Raw genomic sequence first — 14,214 nt, 5'->3', positions numbered from 1 at the left:
TTTTCTCATAAGGAAAAAATTAAACATGTATGAGTGAAATCTTTCTAATTAAAATTTTTAATTAAGACAAACATATAAAAAGAATACTTAAAACAATGGAAAGAAAGAGAGAGACAAAATTTCATTGTACGATATATCATTGTACGATATATAACCGTAAAACACAAAATTTCACCTATGTACCCGGTATAATTTTTCGGCAAAGGGTGTTCATCTAGGTTAGCTCAGCCCCTGAACTCAGGGCGTTATATGCATTTGGACTATTCCCAATAATAATAATAATAAAAAAATCCCTAAGGAAATCTGTTCTAAGCCTAAAATATACAGCTAGGCTCTGAGAGGGGCTCATGGAATCAAATCATGCTTCACAAGATTTAGACATTTTTTATGCTAGAACTAGGGGTGTACATGGATCGGGCTGATTCAGATTTTTTAAAGATCAAACCAAACCAATTGCATCGGGTTTTTAAATCTATACACCAAACCAAACCAACAAAAGTCGGGTTTTTCAACCTCAAATTTTCTCGGTTTTTTCGGGTTGCTCGGGTTTTTCGGATTTTTCGGGTTTTTTCCAGTAAAGTCTTCATACAAAACATATAACTTGTACTTCAAATATTTCTTTAGTCCTAGTAAGATACGACTATCTAATTAAGATATTTATTAAGAAAATAACACAAAACGTGATGAGAGATGACATTGTACTAAAATATTCAACGAAAAAAAATAATAAAATTGCATAAAATAAAATTTTCATGATCTAAAAGTACTAAGTCATGCTACAATAAATACAACTAATTTATAAGGCATGTAGAAAATGATCATAATCTTAGGGGTCGTTTGGTTCAAAAACAAATTACGCTGGGATAAGTTATGCTGGGATTAATTACGTTGGGATAAGTTATGCTGGGATTAGTTATTCTGGAGTTATTTTTTATTGACTATTTGGTATGTTGGACTAAAAGTATTATACATTGGATAATTTCTAAAAAGAAGAAGTTTCTTCCTTATCCCGGGATAACTTATGCTGTGATAACTTATTCCGCCCTGTGACAGGTATAAGTTATCCCAACACTATTTTTACTCCGGGGATAACTTATCCCATGATTACTAACCAAACGAGGGATAAAAAATTGCTAAATTCTTATCCCAGGACTATTTATGTTTATCCTTCATACCAAACGACCCCTTAAAGTACTAAGTCATGCTAAAATAAATATGACTAATAAGTATTAATTACATGACTAGATATTAAAGAAAAAAATAAAATTAAGTTATGTATTTTCACTTTCTAAACTAATATAAAACTAAAGAATAGATATCAAAATTATTGTCATTCCAGTGTTAGATATGAATTTCTTCTGTTAGCATTAGTATTGATTTGATTTTTGTTGAGTTTTATTTGAGTTACTAATATCATTGAGTGATAAAACTTATTAAACCATTCAAAATTCTAATTCCAAGCTTGAAATAATATGTTAAAAGACAAAAAACTATGAAAAAGTTAAAGAAACATTTATAAATTACATTATAAATAAATATTTCTATGTATAAAATATGTTTGAAATTTTATAAATGTAATGTCGGGTTGGTTTGATTCGGTTTGACTTTTTTTAGCTAAAACCAAACCAAACCAATAGGGTTCGGGTTTTTCTTTTTAAAACCAAACCAAGTCAAATCAAACCACTAGTCGAGTTTTTTTCTCAATTTGGTTCGGATTATCGGTTTGGTGCGGTTTGTCGGTTTGCTTTGTACACCCCTAGCTAGAACCATTCATAGTGAATTTACACACCACTGCACATGATGATAGGACAAGAAAAGTCATTTTTCAGGATGGAAGCATGTATTTAGTGACAAGAAAAGTCATATTCTAACCTACATTCATTATGCATCATGCAGGAATGTAAAACCAGGATCAAATAAAAACAGAGGGGATAAAAGAAAAGGGGATCATGCTTTTAGGGACATGAAGTGACTTTTAGGACTTTGAATCAAATCTTTCAAGTCTGAGACATTCAAAATTTTCAGAACTCAGACTGGACAAATTATTGGTGCATTCTAAGTAGACTTTTGGACATGCGGTTTGAAACCATGGTTTTAGAATTTTTAAATATAAAACTTAACCCATAAGTTTATATTTTGTAAAAAAAACTCATAAGTTGGTAGATTTTTTTAATAATTACTCCCACTAACCAATTACCAACATCTATTTATGTCTACCATGTGGGAGAATTATATTAAAGAGTAGTTACATTACTATTCATGTTAAATTTTCTTTTTTATTGAACTAAAGTTTGATCAATTGATGTTGTATTTTTAGAAAGGCCTTCTAGTAGCGTATTAATTTTGTTATGAACTATGACTTGCTCATTTGGTAAAATTGTATAAGAATTGAGAATATTTTGATAGTTTTCACACTTGTAGGGTTTTTATGTCTATAAGAAAAAAATATAACTTAAGAAATCCAAATTACATGTCCAAACATGATTTCAAATATGATTTCATCTCATAATTTCAAACCATGTCCAAACGGCTCCTAAGTATTTCACACAGAAGCAATAAACAAAGGTCACGTCTTAACTTAGGTGTGTGATCCTATCAACTGCAGCTTCCACAAAGTATGCAGTGGTGAAGAGGTGCAAGGGACAAAGCGCGAAAATAGGGACTGAAAAAAGGTTTTCCCCTTTCAATTCGTAATTTGGGCTGGGTCAGGGTCCTTTTAGATTGGGCCTAGCCGATTCAAAAGGTCCCTGGCCCAAATTTTGAGCTGGTGTAGAATTTAAACCCAAAATTGGTCATTTTTGCTAAATGTAGCCATGATTTAAATTATTAACTAACCAAGGTAATTTCAATTGTAACCAAAATTAATGAAAAATCAACAACAACAACAACAACAACAACAACATACCCAATGTAATCCCACAAGTGGGGGTGCGGGGAGGGTAAGTTGTACGCAGACCTTACCTCTATCTTTGGAATAGAGAAGTTGTTTCTGATAGACCCTCGGCTAAAAAGAAATGTAACCGATGCAAAAACTTAAGGAAAGAAAAAAAGAACGGCAAAAATAGCAAAAGTAAAAAAAATGCAGTAACGTATATCAATACACATTAGCGAAAAAAAAAAACTACATGACTACCCTAAAACATACGACTAAAAGAAAGATAACACTCTATTACCTACTAACCAGCTACCTTATTTGTCAATTAATCATTTTTTAGTTTAAATAATTGTTTTCACTGTCTTGTCTTTAAATTCTGATAAATATATTTAAAAATTATAATTTATGTGAAAAATATGCAACTGATATATAGTGATATACGTGATGATAATTTGCTAAATGAAATGACGATATGTCACCGAAACAATTTTTTAAAATCATTTTGATTTTAAAAAGTTCATATTCCGCTATGTTTGTGATTCAAGCAGTCCGACTAATAAAATAAAATTTATGGAGGGCAAAAATTAGGTTTCAACACTGTCAGTCACTACCACACGTACCATCTCTATCATTATAATTATATCAACAGTCACCGCCACCGCCGTCGTCATCGTGGTGGCTGCCGCCACCACTATTAGCCACTACCACCACTACTACCTATCCTTATTACGAACCATCTCTACAATCGTAGTGTAACAACCCGGTAGGTCGTTTTGAGCTTTTTGCCTTATTTTATCCAAAATATCCTTCCCGTAGTTTCATCTTGGTATTTATGACTTGCGGAGATGGGTGACACAGTTTTCAAAGAAATCGGGGTGAGTTTTGACAAAATTGGAAGTTCTTAAGTTAAGGGAATGAGGAAGTTTGACCAAAGTCAACATCGAGGATAAATGCGTTATTTTTTAAGTTTCGTCAATTCCACTAGGTACGGAATGTGATTTTTGACTTAGTTAGACTGTTGGTTCGGGTCCCAAGGCATTTAGGTGTAATTTGGATCATTGGTTGAAAATCTAGTATTTTGAAGAAGTGGAGTTGACCTTCGTCAACACTGGGTCAAGATGACCTCTTTTGGGAATTTCGAGTGCGCGCGAATTTTCAAGCGTGTTTTATGATTGAAAAACATATATGATTTGTGTTCCGGAGGTTCTAGATGAGTTTCGGGTGTTGAATCGAACGTTGGAAGCTATTTGAGAATTTCTGGTTTTTTGGCTTGAAATTGGGGGGTCGCGATCGCGAAGAAGAAATTTTTCGGGCAAAAAAAAAAAAAAAGTTTGCTCGTGATTGCGACTGCATAAAAATTCCTGGACAGTGTATTAAAAACTAGATCGGGATTTAGTGTTATTTTCAGCTTTTTTGAGTTCTAGAGATCAGGGTGATTTTGGTGGCTAAATTCTCGTCTTTAAAATGGGATAAGTATCTAACCTTTATCTTGATATCCCCCCATAATTATATCTACTGGTTATCATATTTATTCGTGTTTCGGTTGTACTATTAGTCAACGGTTTTTTTCTTTAAACTTCTAGTTTCCTCAAAACCAATTCGTATCGCCTAGGGAACTGCGCTACCCATCCCTACGAGTCCAACATGCTCTAACAAAGCTAGGGGAAGGGTTAGCAGGGTCAAAAGGCCTAAACGACCAAACGGGTTGTTACATCCTTTTTGAAAAAGTAGAGAAATATGTTGTCTTATAGTCTGTTTGGCCAAGCTTCTAAAATCAGCTTATTTTGAAAAGTGCTTTTAAAAAAAGTACTTTTGGAGAAAAGCAGTTCGTGTTTAACCAATTAATTTTAAAAAAAAACTTTTGAGCATCAATTATTATTTGACCAAACTTTTAAAAAATGTTTTTAAATGTATTTTCCTCAAAAGTGTTTTTCAAAAAATTGTTTTTGGGCAAAAGCTATTTTTTTAGTTTCTGAAATTTGTTTGTGCTACTCCCCAGAAGCACTTATTTTCTCCCAAAAGTTTCGTCAAACACATCACTTTTTCAAAACAAGCACTTATTGAAAAAAAAAAAGTACTTTTAGGAAAAAATAAGCTTGACCAAACAGGTTATTAGACTCTAAAGTCTTCATTTCTCTCTTTTGTTGGGACATATCTTTGTTTCTCGCATTACAAAAACGTCAAAATGAATGGAAAGAAGGTTTGACTAAGAGCCCGTTTGGATTGGCTTATAAGTTGCTCATAAGCTGTTTTCAGTTTTTTTGAGTGTTTGGCTAGCCAGCTTAAAGTCATTTTGTGCTTAAAATAAGCTCAAAAAAATAATTGGGCCCATTTGACTTAGCTTATCTAAAACAGCTTATAAGCTGAAAACAGCTTATAAGCCAAAAAAAATAAGTTAGACTACCCCAACTTATTTTTTTTAGCTTATAAGCTGCAAACAGCTTATAGGCATAAGCCCATCCAAACAGGCTCTAAATAATTAGGCCTGAGAAAATTTAAGGAGAAAGTCATTTAATTTATAGGCGATAATGGTTTCCTTACTTCATGTTTAGTTTTGTTTTATTAATGAATTACTTATTATGAGATTTACTTAGAGATTTGCAACTCAAATACTATAATATGATTAATATTGATTTGGAAGAAATTAGAGTTACGTCTTGTTTTCATTCAAATTAATAACATTTTGATTTATTTTTCTGTGACGTCAAAGCATATGTAATAGCTTGCACCGCCGCCAACTACCACTAAAACCATCGTCAACCAGAACACAATTTTTAGCCACAACCACCGCCACCATCAATTACTAATATCAACCAACTACACCATCACAACCACCACCACTATCAACCGTCACTATCACGCCAGTCACTACAACACCAACCACCTCCATCATTACAACTATCACCACCACCACCTCTACAAAGTATCTCCACCATCACTAGCGAACATAAATGCTTCATTTTTTATCAACTAATAATTTTATTTATTTTTAAAATTTAGCTAGTTTTTTATTTGAATTATATATATTTATTATATTTAAATAAATACATTATTCACATTCAGACGTTGAAAAAACAAATAGTCTTAATTATTCAGTGTTCAGATCTAGAGACAACATCTTAATCATTCAGATGTCTATTCAGACTCAAACGTCTTAATCTGAATGAAAACAAATATGACCTAAGTAAAACACATAATAAGCAAATCTGACACAGACGCTTACCTCATAGTGATGCAGGCGCTTATATCATGGTGATGTAGGCGCTTACTTATGATGATGCGAGTTTATCATCCTTATCCTTATTACCTTATCTAGATATACTAGTTGTTATCCTCATGGTGATGTAGGCACTTATGTTATGATGATGCGAGCTTATCATCCTTATCCTTATTATCTCATATAGATATACTAGTTGTTGTTCTTATCTTTTAGTAGGATTAGTCCCACATTGGTGGATGAACATTTTTCCCTAGTATTTGTAAACCTATATAAAGACTCTTAAGTCTTAATGTAAACCATTTTATTTTGAGTTATAAATTTTTCATATAAAGCTTTGTGCTTTAGTTTCTTTCTTTTTAGTTAAGGTGTTATTGAGTTATATTAGCCTACCAAGGTGGCCTCTTTGTCGGCTATCGTGTCATAGTGAGTTCTTAACCTCGCCACCATTGGCACATCTCCGACATTCTGACGTGAGCTTGGTATCAGAGCCTCTTGCTCAGGTATTCCTCTATCCTTTGCCTTTTATTTTCATATCTGTCTTAGTTTTTAATATTTTTATTTTTGTCCGTTTTGTTGTAGTAATTATTTTTTTCTCTATCTTTTCGTAATTACGTTTGTCTTCCTTTGTCTTTCTATTTGCATCTATGTCCTTTAAATTTTTAGATTATTATTTCCATCCCTTAAGTATCACTTATTTGAAAAACTACTCCTTGTCCTATCTGTGTCACACCATTGAATCACATAGTCATGCGAACTAGTGTACATCAAGCAAAACTTTGTCAAAAAGGGCTGTAAATTGCTTAAGGAGTCTGGACTTTAAGTGAGATTACTTGTGACCCTTCCAGTCTTTCCTTAAAACGTTCCTGGTGCATTATTTATACTATGTGTCTTTGTAAGACCCAAACTAAACATGAAGTAAAAAGACCATTATCATCTATAATTAAGCGACTTTCTCATTCAAATTTCTCAGGCCTAATTATTTAGTCAAACCTTCTTTCTCTTTGTTTTGATGCTTTTATAATGGCCAGAAATAAAAATATGTCCCAACCAGACATAGAAATAAAAATTCTAAAGTCTAAGGCGGTACATTACTCTGATTTTTCAAAAAGAAAGTTTATTATTATAAAAAAAAGCACATGAACTTGCAATTACTACCGTGGCACATGTTGATGTTATTATATTCTCCTCAAGTGAAAAATTATATGTTTATGGATATCCTAATTTTGACACATCATAAATAGGTTCCTAAACTTGAAACCATGTAATAAACTTCATGAACGTACTGCAACAGCTAATTTTATGGCTCTAAGTCCATCTTCATCCGAAGAAAGTTGTGTAGCGAATGATTTCAAGGTTGTTGATGAGCCAGATGATGGGAGACTTCTGCAGCTAATTAATTTATGTAATTAATGTGAAATTAATAATTTGGTTGTCACAGGGAAGAGTTTAGCTATCTTATTTTGTTTTGTCATTTACTTTATTGAAATTCTCAGCGAAATCCATTTGTTTTCAGTATGTGAGTCCTTTTGTCGATCAATTATTATCTTTTTAAGCTGTTTAATTATATTTTGCGGTGTCTTTAATCTTTCATTTCTCCATAGTTTTAAACTATGGAGTAGTAGATCTGTTATGTTCTGGTATGCTTTTTCTTTTTTCTTACGAGGATATCCTAATAGAAGAGTTCTGTTAATGAATGTGAGTCTATGAGAATGAGTCAGGGAATTATTATTTTTCTCTAGTCCTAAATAATGCTTTGTATTGTTTGAATAAAAAATCTATTAACTTATATACACTAATGATATAAATAAATTTTACTTTATCATTTTAACTTTATTTGTTGTCGTAGGTAACTTGCCTTGTTTTTAAGATTGCAAATTCTTTTTTTTTTATTTTTTTATGAAGGGTTACTTTAAATAATTATTTGGGTAATATGATAATGTAAGAATTTTCTTTTATCCTATTACCACAAATAAAGTTAAAATGATAAAGTAGAAATTATTTATAACATCAAAGTATATAAGTTAATAGATTTTTTTTTTCAAACAATACAAAGCATTATTTAGGGCTAGACACTTAAACAGTTACATGGCTCATTCTAACAGGCTCACATACATTAATAGAGAAAAGTTTATTTATTAGCATATCCTCGTAAGAAAAAAGGAAAAAATATCAAAACATAACAAATCTTCTACTCCATAGTTTAAGACCATGGAGAAATGAAAGATTAAAGACACAACAAAAGATAATTAAACAACTTAAAAAGATAACAATCGATCGACAAAAGGACTCACATACTAAAAGCAAATGGACTTCACTGAGAATCCCAATAAAGTAAATGACAAAACAAAATAAGCTAGCTAAACCCTTCCCTATGACAACCCGATAATTAACTTGTCATAATTGCATAAATTTATTAGCTGTAGAAGCCTCCCCATCATCTGAGTCATCAACAACCTTGAAATCATTCGCTACACATCTTTCTTTGGATAAAGATGGACTTAGAGCCATAAAAATTGGTGGTTGCAGTGCGTTCCTGCAGTTCATCACATGATTTCAAGTTTAGGAACCTATTAATGACTGTGTCAAAATTAGGGTATTCATAAACATACGATTTTCCACTTGAGGAGAAGATAATATCAGCAACATGTGCCTCTGCCGTAATTGCAAGTTCGTTTGCTTTTTAAAAAGTAATCGACTTCCTTTTTGAAAAAGTAGAGAATTTGCCGTCTTAGACTCTAAAGTCTTCATTTTTATCTTTTGTTGGGATGATATTTGGCACAAATATCATGTTTTGTGTCGTATTACAACTTCTTCTTATGACTTTTATCGCTTGATTCATGACGTAACCGTCGTATTTGAACTTATGTCGTTATATTTCATGTGTATAGGTACGATGACGACAAACGATGGAAACTGTGCTGGAAATGATTGGAATTCGTAGCATATGTCGATTGGCTGAGGTGACGAGTCGAAGACCGCAAAGGACGAACTAAAAGGAGAGCTAATCAACTGAAGGGACCTCGCTTTCCTTCCGCATCGCGGAAGGATCGCGAGAAGCTTCAGAACTTCAGGCTATCGATCCACATCGCGTGAAGAAAGCGGAACAACCAAACTCAGTCATCAGATTCCGCGATCGATCCGCATCGCGGGCTAAAGGCGAGAAGCTGCAGAACATCGCGCGATCCTTCCGCGATGCGGAAGGAAAGCGGGACTCTGCGGATGTTTTCCCGATTAGACTAGGATTTGGACTCCTTATTTATTATTTTTACCCTAGCCTATATATACACGTTTTTATAGCTGAGAACGATATTCTGGGATTTTTGAAGGATTTGTAAGCCACCGTTCTCCTTTCTCTCTCTCTAGGTTATTTTATTTTTCATCTTTTTCAACCCTAGTTTATTCATGGCTTCTTTTGTCTATGATCGAATCATGAGTAGCTAAATCTCCTAGTTCTAGGGTTGTGGCGAAAGACTTGAAAGTTGATGTGATGACAATTATTATCTATTGATTTTCCATATTGTGGGTTGCTTATTTATTCTTGGTTTTAATTGTTTGATTATCTGGCCAATAGTTAGACACTATCTGTGGTGCGTGGGTTGAACTTGAGAAAGGGAATTCACGTACGTAATAAGAATAAATAGAGTTTGTTCGATTTAATCGTTTAGCTAATGAGGATAGAGATATACCCTTTAGCCCTACTTAGTTGAATACGGTAAAATAAATGCGTTCTTGTTACAGCTAATGACCATAGAGATATAGGCATTAAGGTAACATCTACAGGCTTGTGAGTAGTTCGAGAGAATATCATAAAGCATAATTAACCCGTCAACTAGTAACCCAGGAAATAAAATAACCCTAAGATCATCTGGATTGTCGAAAGCCATAACCCTAGATCTTTCTCTCATCTGATAATTCTTACAATCTTTGTCAAGATATTCCCAGTCACAAAAACACCCATTACAAATTGTTTACTTTTCAAGTTTTAGTTTAGTACAACAAACAATCTTGATTTTCACTTTCTTGAATAGTTTCATTCGAATTCGAATTAGTTTAACAGTAGAATCTAAGTCTCTGTGGGATCGATATCTGGACTTAACAGTCTATATTACTTGTACGACCACGTATACTTGCGTGTGCGTTTGAGAGCAACATGGGACATATCTTTGCTTCTGGCATTACAAAAGTGTAAAAATAAATGGAAAGAAGGTTTGACAAAAAGAAAATAGGCCTGAGAAAATTTAAAGAGAAGGTCATTAAATTTATAAGTGATAATGTTTTCCTTACTTCATGTTTAGTTTTGTTTTATTAAGGAATTGTATATTATGTGATTTACTTAGAGATTTGCAATCTAAATACTCTAATATGATTAATATTGATTTGGAAGAAAGTAGAGTTACGTCTTATTTTCATTCAAATTAATAACATTTTCATTTATTTTATTGCGACGTCAAAGCATGTGTAATACTTTAATCAGTTTCATAGGAAGTATGGGAAATTAGTAGTATAATTCTCTTTAAATCTTCACTAAAATACGTTGTGCGGATATGTAAGAAATTTAATTTGCTTACCATATCAAGTTAGATCTTATAATTTTTTCTCGATAGTATTATGTTACTCATAAATTACTTTTCAATTAGTGTTTTTAATATATTTTTTAGATTTATGAGATGCATACAATTATAGCTTTCCATATTTGTATCATTTTTACCATTTTAGTGTTATTTTTAAAAATTTATGTGCTATAATTTTAGGGTTCTTAGCATTTTACACTCCTAATGTGTGCTCATTTTTTTTTTTTAATTTGCTCCCTATTCTATTATTTTTAATGATTTACACGTAAAACGAAAAATCTATTGTGCTTAGCTTGTTATGGTAGAAACTAGAAAAGAACCCAGATATATATGTTTATATATAGAGTTATCTCTAAAAGGTTGGATTCCCCCATCCCAACACACACTTATATATAGGTTCCTAAACTTGAAACCATGTGATAAACTTCAAGAACGTACTGCAACCACTAATTTTATGGCTCTAAGTCCATTTTCATCTGAAGAAAGTTGTGTAACGAATAATTCCAAGGTTGTTGATGACCCAGATGATGGGTAGACTTCTGCAGCTAATTAATTTAGAAATTAATAATGTGGTTGTCACAAGGAAGAGTTTAGCTATCTTCTTTTGTTTTGTCATTTACTTTATTGATATTCTCAGCGAAATCCATTTGTTTTTAATATGTGAGTCATGTTGACACCCAATTTTGTCCCTCCTTTATTTCAATTTATTTTCTGGAGCTTCTAATTTTTGACGAGCTAAACATTTTTTTTACTATTACTAGCATCACTTTATTACAAATTTCAAAAGGGTTCGTCATCACTTTATTTTCGGTTTTGTACTCGTTAAATTAACTTTACTTTATTAATCCTTTACTTTCTATATATTAATTACTATTTATCTTCACGTAATATATATTGTACTAGTTACTAGTTATTAAATTACAAGCTCGAGGATAATTAAAATGAAGGCGGAAAAGATCCATGATTTGCAACCCAATTCGTCAAATTGAGCCCAAATCATGGACCAAATTATCCTTTCAACGATCAGCCCACATCCCTCTTAATTCGGCCAGCCCATTTCAACAACACCCGACCCGATTCAGCCCAATTGCTACATCAGCCAAACAAAAACAAAACCTATTTCCTTCAACCAGCTGATGAGCCTTGGAATTACGGGATATTCGATGCTAATTCCTTAAGCTTTTGTGACTCTTTAAGCACTTTTGTTGTTACTTTTTGTGTTTTTATGTTGTTTTGTAGGAAAAGATGCCCGGAGAGCATAACAAAGCAAAACAGACCAAAATAGAGCAAAAATAGAACAAATCAACGTTTCTGGCACCACATGCTAATAGCATGTGGTGCAGCATGTTGAACATGCTAGCAGCATGTGGTGCAACATCTGCTGCCAGAGAAAGTGGCACCATGTGCGAGTAGCACATGGCGCAGCATGTGCAACATGCGAGCAGCATGTGGTGACAGAGAAATTGTCACCAGATGCTACGGTTTTGGCACAACATGCGATTAGCATGTTGAACATGCGAATAGCATGTTGTGCAGCATGTTGTGCAAGAGGGTATTATGGTCCAGATTTTGTTTCCGTTTTTGGAATAATATAAATACTCTTTTAGGGTTTGTAATACATATCTTTGGCAGTTTTTCATCAAGTTTGGAGACTAGTTTTTACACCACACTTGGGGTTAAAGATTTGAAGATTTGGTTGAGTATTTCTTAAACCTTTAATTCATTTCTTCAATCCCTTGCTTTGTATTGTATATCTAAGTGTGTAGTATTTATTTCCATAACTTGAATCTCGTTTATGAAAGTATTCTTGATTAAAGTTTGGTTTGAAACTCTTGTTATGCTTATGTATTGAATGATTCTTATTGCTATTGAAATGGGTCTTTGTTGATTTAATTAATCTCGTTCTTGAATGTTTCCAAAGGGATTAGCTAACCCTAGGACTCACCCATTTACTTAGATTGAGCTCGGAAGAGGAAATCTAGATTGGGAAAGATTAATTAACAAGAATTTGGGTCATTAAACTCATCTAATAACTTGAGCTCGGAAGAGGATAGTTACTTGAGGTTAAATTGATTGTGCCTAATATCACACTCTAAGGCTTGGAAAAGCTTAGAGTGAAATTCATTGATTTGGTTGGAAGACTTTCAATGAGATTTTAGATATCATTATCTATCAACACAAACCCGCTCTTAGTTGTAAAATCGTAAAATACGTTGGATCGTTACTTGAGTGTAATCTCCTATTATCCATGCTTGTGGCCATTGATCATTTTACTCGCTTTCTAGGTTAGTTTATATTTCCGCATTAGTTATAATTCTCTCAAAAACCCAAAATATTATCTATCGTTTGGCTTTAGCTTAGTTGGTGAAAGTTCCTTACTTTCTTAATCGCCTAGCATATTGTTCCCCGTGGGATCGACCCTGACTCATAGTTGGGTAAATATATTGCATACGACCGTGTAGACTTTCTCTCTGAGGAGTGTATTTGGACGTTATCAAAAATGGCGCCGTTGCCGGGGAATAATTTGGCGTATTTAGGTTAGTTTGGGATTTAAGCTTGCCTGCTTTGGTCCAAACTTGTGAATATTAGTGTAGTTGTTTTCTTTGCTTGATTTTATTTATATATAAAAAAAATGGCATCATATAATGAAAATTTGTCGAATGATAGTTGTTCATACTTTGATGACCCTTGTCTTTATTGTGGAGGACCACACCCATGACAAAATTGTTTGAATTCTTCCGGGGGCGGATTGTGTGCATAATCCCAAACCTATGAGTGGAGTATTTGTGATAGGTGTGGTGGTCAAAATGGTCATTGGTATAATTGTGCTTATTTGTCCTTCCCTTCCCCAAACCCCTACTATGACTATTCTAGTTTTGATTTTGATGATAGTAGGGATATGGAAGTGGAAGAAGCCTCAAATGCTCAAAATGAGAGGATAATGCTCATGTTGGAGACCATCCTTGAAAAAGTGGAAAAACAGGACTTAGCGGTTAAGGACTTGAGGCAACCACTTGATGACTTGAGGCAAGCAATTAATTGCAATGACAAAGCTATTCACACCTTGGAGGATCAAATGAAATCATTGGTTCATACTCATAATGCTCAACAACTTGAGGGTGTTGAAAGTAGACAAGAAAGTGGCCAAAACATGAATGTCTCCAAGGGTGGATTTTTACAAGCTTTGAATAACCCTCAACTTAAAGAAAGCCTTGATAAAGTGGAAATTGTGAGCCAAGATTGGCTTATGACTCAAGCTCAACAACTTAGAGCCTATGGGGATCATCGAGAAAACATTTCGAGGATGGTGGAAGAATTTGTAAAAATCCATATTGAGCAAAGGCAAGAGTTGAAGAAACTTGAAGTTGCTATCCGTGACTTGAAAGCCAAATTGAATGCAAAAGTTGAGGTATGCAATACTCAACATCAAATAGTCATGGATAGTAGTTTTAAGTTAGTTTCCAATGAAAAAGTGGTCAACATTGATTTTCAAGAGCTAATGATGAATTGCCAACCGACCAATCCAAATATAATGCAAGATGCCAAAA

At 33.3% G+C, this 14,214-nt stretch overlaps 1 long non-coding RNA gene across 1 annotated transcript; it reads left to right on the top strand.

The window, feature by feature from the left end:
• The first annotated feature begins 6,394 nt into the window (after positions 1–6,394).
• Positions 6,395–9,630, top strand: LOC132629325 (uncharacterized). The gene is made up of 2 exons (XR_009578178.1): positions 6,395–6,595; positions 8,984–9,630. It is a non-coding gene; the product is annotated as an uncharacterized LOC132629325 (long non-coding RNA).
• Positions 9,631–14,214: the final 4,584 nt, after the last annotated feature.

The sequence above is a fragment of the Lycium barbarum genome, chromosome 2 (genome assembly GCF_019175385.1).
Source record: "Lycium barbarum isolate Lr01 chromosome 2, ASM1917538v2, whole genome shotgun sequence".
Classification (NCBI taxonomy): Eukaryota; Viridiplantae; Streptophyta; class Magnoliopsida; order Solanales; family Solanaceae; genus Lycium; species Lycium barbarum.
The sequence above is the reverse complement of the archived record's forward strand: the minus strand, read 5'-3'. Positions and strand labels throughout refer to the sequence as shown.